The sequence below is a fragment of the Marmota flaviventris genome, chromosome 12, assembly GCF_047511675.1.
Source record: "Marmota flaviventris isolate mMarFla1 chromosome 12, mMarFla1.hap1, whole genome shotgun sequence".
In the NCBI taxonomy this organism is placed as follows: Eukaryota; Metazoa; Chordata; class Mammalia; order Rodentia; family Sciuridae; genus Marmota; species Marmota flaviventris.
In genome coordinates this window covers 44,263,110-44,270,775 of record NC_092509.1, presented here as the reverse complement: position 1 = coordinate 44,270,775, position 7,666 = coordinate 44,263,110, and the positions used below count along the sequence as shown (strand labels likewise).

General features: G+C 33.4%; 1 pseudogene; it reads right to left on the bottom strand.

The window, feature by feature from the left end:
- Window positions 1–6,562: 6,562 nt before the first annotated feature.
- LOC114087033 (holocytochrome c-type synthase pseudogene) lies at window positions 6,563–7,356 on the bottom strand (annotated as a pseudogene).
- Between the last annotated feature and the right edge of the window lie 310 nt (window positions 7,357–7,666).

Sequence of the window (7,666 nt, the reverse complement as noted above, 5' to 3'; positions counted from 1 at the left end):
TACCTATGGCTCCAATTCATTTTAAGTCATATAATATTCATTTTTGCTTGCATGTATCACAGTTTGTGTATTCTTCTCTTGATTGACATTCAAATGGTTTGAGATTTTTTACCATTACTAGAACCACTACAATGAACATTCCTATGAAAATTCCCTTGCATGACAGTCTGAAAATGTTCCTCTAGTAAGGATCCCTGTCTAGGGCTTAATGCTGATGCATGTTAGTGCATCAATAGATAGTTTTGTCTTTTCGAAAATTATTTTTTAGTTGTAGATGAACACAATATTTTTATTTTATTTATTTATTTTTATGTGGTGCTGAGGATCAAACCTAGTGCCTCACATGTGCTAGGCAAGCACTCTACAACTGAGCTAGAACCCTAGCTTCTATAGTTTTGTCGTTATTAGATATTGTCAAACTATTCTCCAAATATTTTGTATAAATGAACGTCTCCAACAGAAATATTTGAGAACTCTCCTTACTTCACATTCAAGACACCATTTGGTATTTTCAGGCTTTGAATACTTTTCTAATCTCATGATGTGAGTAAGAGCTTACTATTATTTTAAATATCTCTGACAACCAGAAAATTTGAACCATTTTTCATATGTTTACTAGTTTTTAGGCAGTTCTCTTTTATAAGCTGTCATCCAACATAACTTTGCTTAGTTTTTATTGAGCTATTTCTTTGTTAATTTGTAGGCCATCATTATATACATTAGCAATTAATCCTTTGTCAGGTATGTACATTGTAAATAGCTTTATGCTTTACCTCAATGTTATTTATATTACCTTTTTATAGTTTTACATTTTTTCTTTTTAATTTTTTTATTTATTCTAATTTGTTATATATGATAGCAGAAAGCAAATCAATTCATATTACACAAATGGAGCACAATTTTTCATGTCTCTGGTTGAACACAAGGTAGAGTCACACCATTCTCTTTTTTTAGTTTTGTTGATTTTATTTTTTTAAATACATGACAGTGGAATGCATTACAATTCTTATTACATATTTTCATATCTTTGTATATAGAGTCTGTTCACGCCAATTCATGCCTTTATATATGTACTTTGGGGATTTTTTTTGCATTACAATTCTTATTACACATATATACCATAGTTTTTCATATCTCTGTTTATATATAAAGTAGGTTGCCACCTAATTGGAGTCTTCATACATGTACTTTGGATAATGAAGTCCACCACATTCCACTGCCCTTGCTAATCCCCTGTCCCCTCCCTTTCCCTCCCACCCCTCTTCCCTATCTAGAATTTGGATGAATTCTACTTTTACATTTTAATGAACCTAAATTTATCAATTCTTTCCTTAACTTCTTTCATATATTAAGAACTTTCTCTCTGCCCACCCTTGTGTCTTAAGGATGTTCTCCTGTGCTATTTTCAAAGTTTTTTGAAATACTGCTGTACACATTTAGTTTTGAATCCAGCCTGGGAAATGAGGTAAAAATTAAATGTTATTTTTTTCACATGGATAATTAATCATTCTTCCATAGTTTGATTACATTGCCGATCTATAATACAAATAAACCTTAACTTTCCCTCTATCCAAGGACTGAGATTTGTATTGTGTTCTGCTTGTCATATTGCCTGTTTCAATGCCAAAATTACACTGTATTGATTACTGTAATTTTACAAAAATTATTGATTCCTTCTTCACCTAGTTCAACTCTTAAAACAAATTGGCTATTCTTTTCCTTTTGTCTAACATGAATATTAAGGATATTTTTCAAGTTCTACATAAAATTCTTATGGACTTTAAAATGGAACTGCATTTAATTTACAAATCAATTTGGAGATAATGTTTATATTTGCTTTACTGAGCCTTCTTATCCAAAAACATATTTTTATTCAGAATTTCTTCATTTATTTGGGATTTTCTTCATTTTAATGATACTTTATATTCTTTTAAATTATCTTGTACATTTTCATTGGATTTATCCTTAGGGGATTTACTGTTTTTGTGATTGTTATAAAAAGTCTGGTTTTTGTATTACTTTCCTGATTGTTTGGAGTTTTATTGATTATGTTCAGCTTTATATCCAAAAATATGAACCACCTCACAAACTGATCTTTACATTTTATATTGTTTCATTATCAGAAGTAATATTATCTCTTAGATTTTGTGTATATATAAATATGCCTCACATTTCTTCCCAGTTTTCATACTGCTTAGGTTTTTGTTTTATTCGATTGTGCATTAAGAGTAGAACACCTAGTGCATTATTGAGTACAGTGGTGATATAAAATATATCTTCTCCTTGACTTTGATGATCAAGTCCTGTCAATAAACATGATTACTTTAGGCTGTAAATCTCAGTTAAGAAAAGTTCACTTCTATCCCTAGTTAGTTGATTTCTTAAAAAATCATGAGAGCTGGGGTTGTGGCTCAGTGGTAGAGCACTTGCCTAGCACATGGGAGGCCTGGGTTCAATCCTCAGTACCACATAAAAATAAATAAATAAAATAAAGATATTGTGTACAACTAAAAAATGACTATTTTTAAAAAATGATAATGAATTATGAGTTTTTAATCAAACACTTTTTCTGGAGTTACTGGGGTAATAATAACATTCTTCTTAATTTCATAAGGTAGTATATTGGAATCCCTGCCTGAAACCATTTTTCCTTTCCTGCGAGGAACCCAACATGAACATACACAATTTTTGAAGCCCAAATGTAGTGCATTCTAAATGTAAATGTTGATTAAGAATGCATCATATTTGGGTTTATCAACAAAATGAGTCTATAGTTGTATTTTTTTCTGATCTCAAGATTACACTTAGTTTGAAGCTATATGGATTTTCCCATTCCCTGAAATAATGTATATAAGTCAGAGATTATCTGTAACTTGAAAGTAAAACATGGCAGTAAAATCATTAGTGCCTGGTAAATTTTGGGTGGAAAAGACAGTTTTAATCACTGATCTAATTTCTTTACCAACTATTAGACAATTTGTGTTCTCCAATTTTTCATTAACTTTTGTGATACAATTTTAAATAAATAATTTATTTTATCTATATTTTTAAGTTTGGGGCTTAAATTTGTTCATAAGTAATCTTTTTTGACTTAAAAGAAGACTGCAGTAAATCCCCCTTTATTAATGTTTTTATTAATGCATTATCGTTATCCTAATAGTGAGATTCATTTGGACATTTATAATGCATACAACATAATTTTCTCCATTAGATTCACCTATTTGGATGCTATTACTAGAAATGTGTGCCTTTTGTCTTTTTTGGTGATTTTTAAAAGTTGTTGCAAGTTACTGGTTTATTAATTTAACTTTTTTATTAGAGTATCATAGTAGTTGGATTCATCCCAAGAAAATCATACATGCATGGAATTGGATTTCAGTTCACATTTCCTCCCTCTTACTTCCCCTCCTTTCTCTCCCCATTCTTCTTCTGCTACTGATTTATTTTTGATTGGTTCTTTCTACTTATACATAAACGTGGAATTCCTTGTGGTATATTTATACATGCCCCTAGCATGGTTTTTAAAAATTCATTCTACATTTCCTCCCCTTTCCGACCCCTCCTCTCTCCTTCTCAATTTCATGATCTTTTTTATTCATTGTTTTCAGATAATGGGTTTTGGTTTTGTTTATACCCTCTTCTATTCCTTTGCTTTTATTTAATTAATTTCTATTCTTTACGAGTTCTCTTCTCCTACATTTCTTGGACTTGCTTGCTCTTCCATTTTCTAGATTTTTAACCCATTAAGCCCCAAGTTTTCAATTCTGGTAATATTTCAATAAAATTGACAGTGTTTTATTAAAATATGTTAGAAATCACAATCTAGAGCTTATATATAATTATATTAGTTAATATATTTGTCATATTATATTATTGTTCTTATTGTATAATCATATCATATTATATAATTATATGTACTACTTCTAAGTTTTTATAGGTGTTTCACATCTGGAATAATGGGACAAAATAGGATAATCCAATCACTTATTTTTAATATATTTTATTTCTTGTTTTGGGTGTGTGTGTGTGTGTGTGTGTGTGTGTGCAGAGATTGAACTCAGGGGCACTTGACTGCTGAGTCACATCCCCAGCCCTATTTTGTATTTTATTTAGAGGCAGGGTCTCACTGAGTTGCTTAGTGCCTCACTTTTGTCTAGGCTGACTTTGAACTCTTGATCCTCCTGTCTCAGCCTCCTAAGGCACTGGGATTACAGGTGTGTGCTACTGGGCCTGGCAATATATTTTATTTCTTAAAAAGGCATTTTATGTTGTAAATTAACCTCTAACTTTAGTTGTTTCTTATGTAGTGCATTCATTGCTGTTTAGTGTTAAGTGTAGTTTCTAGTATGATTTCTTCTTTAACAATTTAAGTTTCCAAACATGTTTCCTGACCTTTCATGGTTGATTTGAAGCTAAACTTATTCTTGTCATAAAAATTTTCTATATTTAACAATTCCTTAAAACTTATTGTTTTACTTCATTATTTAATTCATGACCAATATTTTAAAGTATTTTATGGTTCTTGAAAAGAATATATATTTTCTATGAGTGCAGACACAGTCTTCTATGTAAAACTATTAGATAAAGCTTATTAATTTTATGTTTTATAATAGAAAAAAATGACTGGAACCCATTACTTGTAGGCAAGGGTACATTCTATAGTATCGCAGAAGAGAACAATAAGTAACTTAAGTAACTGATTGATAAACACTCAAGCTTCATTGTGCTGCCAGTGGATACCCTGAGGCATGTTCTCCTCAGTCTCCCAATGTTCCTCAGTGGGACTAAGCACCCGTTTCCACAGTGGTAGCTGGCTTGATAACACATCTCTAACTGACTTTCTTCCCTTCCTTTTATCACGTCTCCACTTCCCTGCTGGTGTTTCCTGGGATCACCTTTTGAATAAACTATCTGCCCTTGCATTGTTTTCCCAATTTGTGCTTTTGGGAGAACCAACCCAAGAAGTCTAACTTTCCTTTGGTTAATAAGGTCATATGTATCATTTCCCACTTTTCATTATAATTTTTATATATTTTCTCCTCTTCTTTTGTGAGAAGTACATAGTTCACTTTAAAAAAAAAATCAACCTGGAAATTTTTTTCTTTTAAAAGTTTAATCCAGAGGTTGACCAATTACTCCCATAGGCCAAATCTGGCCTGAAACCAGTCTTTATATGGCCTGCAAGCAAAGAATGGTTTTTACATTTTTAAAGGGTTGCAAAAACTGTATGTGATTTAAAATGCCTAAAATATTTATAATCAACTTTTACAGAAAAGTTGGTCCTTTGCCAGCTCCTAGTTTAATCCACGCATATTTATTATGATTGCTGACATACTGTATATATTGCTAACAGTTACAATTTTAATACTGTATCCTTTGCACTTTTCTCCTTTGCTATTTTCTATTGGATTGAAAAAAGTTTTTGATCTTTCTTTTTCTTCTCCTTGTCTTTCAATTAGGAAGCGATAGATGCCATTATTTTTGTTGTTGTTGTATTTTTTTTATGTTTTTTTAGGATAAATTAAAGGATTTAATATTATTAACAGTTTTAAAAAACAGTCATTTGTAACATGCTGGTATAATTAGAACAACCAGTTTTGGGGTTATTGATACAAGAATTTCAACAACAATCTTAGAGCCTCCTTAAAACATAAAAATTGAGACAATGAATTGATGCAAACATACTACATCTCAGAAAATATTCTTCTTGTAAATATTAATACTCAGCAAAATATAATCACTGGTACTGTGACTTGAGCCAGGCTTTTAAATTTGGGTTAGGCCAATAGGGGTGGGGGGAGTTCCCAATGGAAGAGGGAATGGGACTCAACATTGGGATAAGCTGAAATACCAGGGACAATGAGGAGAACTGTTTTGAGGGAGCAGAGTTATATATCAGAACAGAAGTATTTTTAAAATGAAAATATATGTTTCAAAGAATATGCATCAGAACCTCATGATGGGTTGAAACTTTTTTTTAACAAGTTCCCAGTATGAAAAATGCATATTAATGAGAATTTAGAGAACCAAGTCACACCTTAGTCTTGCTGAGTACAAGGGTGTGGCTTTGCATCTTGTTCAGTGTCACTACTAAATTGTAGGGACTTCAGAAATGATGATCTATTTTTACAAAGATATTGCTTATTTATAATAAACTATTTTAGTTAAAAGATTTGACCAGGTAAGAGCTCAGGAGTATCACACTGACTTTAGGTTTTACCTCTCAAATTTCCTGAGAAATCAGTAAGAAAAACGCAGCTTTCCTCACCTCAGTTTTCTAGATGAATACACAGGCAATATTGCAGTTAAAGGTCAAACTGAGGAATGCCTCTTACTTACACCAAATGGGAAGAAAACTTAAAACAATCTGCTATAAACTGCAAGACAAAATGCACCTCAAGACTGAACAGAGCATGGTTCCTTGGCTAAGTGAAGGACGAAGTGTGATTACCCACTTCAAGTTCCCTTTACATCATGAGTGCAATTCAGTTTTGGGAAAATGGTTTAATGTATCTCTCAGAAACAAAATAGTTTAAGCTTTGCATAACAAACGAAACAGTGCTTATGATACCCAGTGCCACCAAGCAATCTTCATTCTGTCCCATACTGCTGAAAGCAAATCCAAGGTGGGGTGGCCATCCAGGACGGTGAACAGGTAGTCCTTAATGACTTGGCCCCCCCTGGTACTACTCAATCACATATGTAACTTGTATGCCACAAACGTCGATGATCCAATCATGCCTGTCAAAAGGCAACTCATACTCCATCCAGGAACGAATTCTTGCCTTTGGTGAATAGTCTTTTGCTTTCCCTTCAAATCAGATCAACAATGGACCACAAGGACACTTCAAAATCTCCCTCCACGCCTGTGCATTGTTCTGACTGTGAATTCTGATGGTATTACATGTATCTTTCTGATTAGTATCCTCATCCTTCCACTTCCACTCTTTCCTTAACATTGCATTCCTGAGCATCTGTTAGGAAGGATAAACCCGTGTTTTCTCTGAATCTGCTCATGGAGTAGATGACTCCTCTCTGACGGTAGACAGTGCAAAGTGTTGATCTGGAGCCGGTGTTTGGTTAGGTGGTGGTATCAGATTTGAAGGATTCATGTTCTCCTTATTCTTAGCAGCAGAGCTGGCAATGGGACCCTGTACGTACTCATAGGCAGGATCTTGGAGGGCAGGCAGAGTATGCTTTGCTCTCAGAGGCTGGACCAGAGGGTTCTGTGCTCTTCCTACAACCTTTCATTTTCCCTTCATGCATCAGCCATCCTGAATTTTAGGATGCTGTCTGGTGATCTGAATCATTTGAGGTCTGAACAGGAACAGTAGGAGTAGAGGGTGACAAACCCATGGTAGAAATCAATGTTGCCTCAAAAAAATTTTAAATTTCCAGCTGATTCCTCCCCACTGGCTACTTCAGGCCACTGGCCCGGATTCTAAGCCTCTAACCCAAGCCAGAGGACAGCGACCTGTGGCGGTCCTGCCTTCCTCTCACTGCATCACTGCTGTCTCCTGGATGCTATTCTTTTGGCGATCACAATTAAATCTTAAGATAAATTCCTACCTATAAATTTTTAAGCAAAATTTAAAATTGTTCAGCATTTTAACCTCTTCCTGTTAAGCATTTCAAGTTGTTATTTAGAGCTGTAGTTTTTATCAAT